Genomic DNA, 946 nt, shown 5'->3' with positions numbered 1-946 from the left:
TTGATTCGAGACTTCGTCTCGGCATGCATGCCAGGTTCCTTTATGGCGTTTGCACGTTTGCAGATGCGCCAACTTGTCGATTCATTTATTGACACCGTACCCAGAACAAACCTCGCGCATGATACCGTAGTACTTTTGTTAAGTGGGAATTTTGGAAGCCTCTATAATATGTATTTTTCACATATGCAATTTCACAAGAACCTCAGCAAGGCGAAGCAACCTTAAAATTAAATGAATATCGAGTTTGAAAGAATATTTTGAGGTGCTTTGCGCGGAATTTTAAACCATGGCGCGCAGTGGTCATCGCAAAGCAACAGGACGTCTATCTATCAAGAACCCAGCTCGAACGACACCATTGTACAAACAGCCACGTTCACCAAGTCACACAAGCTCTGTATTATGAACGCTGCGAATGACAACTCAATTAACTACGCATTGGACACCTACTTTCCTGGAATTTCGGGTGTACCGCATAAGACTGCATGGAAGCGAATCTATCGTTGGGAGCAAAAGCGGTCGTCGATTGAAGCTGCTGCAAACAAACCAAACCTACAATACAGTAATGCCAATTCTCACTCATGCATGAGCAGCAGCCATTATCCGGATCATATCCGGATGGGGTCCATGGGTCAAATCGGAAAGAACTACGGTAGCACACCACAGCTTGCCGGTGTTGCTCCGTAGGCAGAGCTCTTGGTATATCGCTAGGCGTTGGACGTCGGTCAAGTTCATCTTGGTTCTTGCATGAGATTTTGGCACTTCGGTTTGGGATCGAAGTGGAAAATATTACTAATGTCGGCTCTCAGTGATCAGCCGAATTTCAGTTTCAACAGTTCCAGAATGAGCCAAAAATTGTTGAAAATGCCCACTCAAACAGGACTCTCAGTGATCAGCCGAGTTTATACTGGATTAAACTATGGGAAAATGAAGGGTAAAACCGTCAAAT

The sequence above is a fragment of the Aphanomyces invadans genome, assembly GCF_000520115.1.
Source record: "Aphanomyces invadans strain NJM9701 unplaced genomic scaffold supercont1.157, whole genome shotgun sequence".
NCBI classification, from domain to species: Eukaryota; Oomycota; class Saprolegniomycetes; order Saprolegniales; family Verrucalvaceae; genus Aphanomyces; species Aphanomyces invadans.
The sequence above is the reverse complement of the archived record's forward strand: the minus strand, read 5'-3'. Positions refer to the sequence as shown.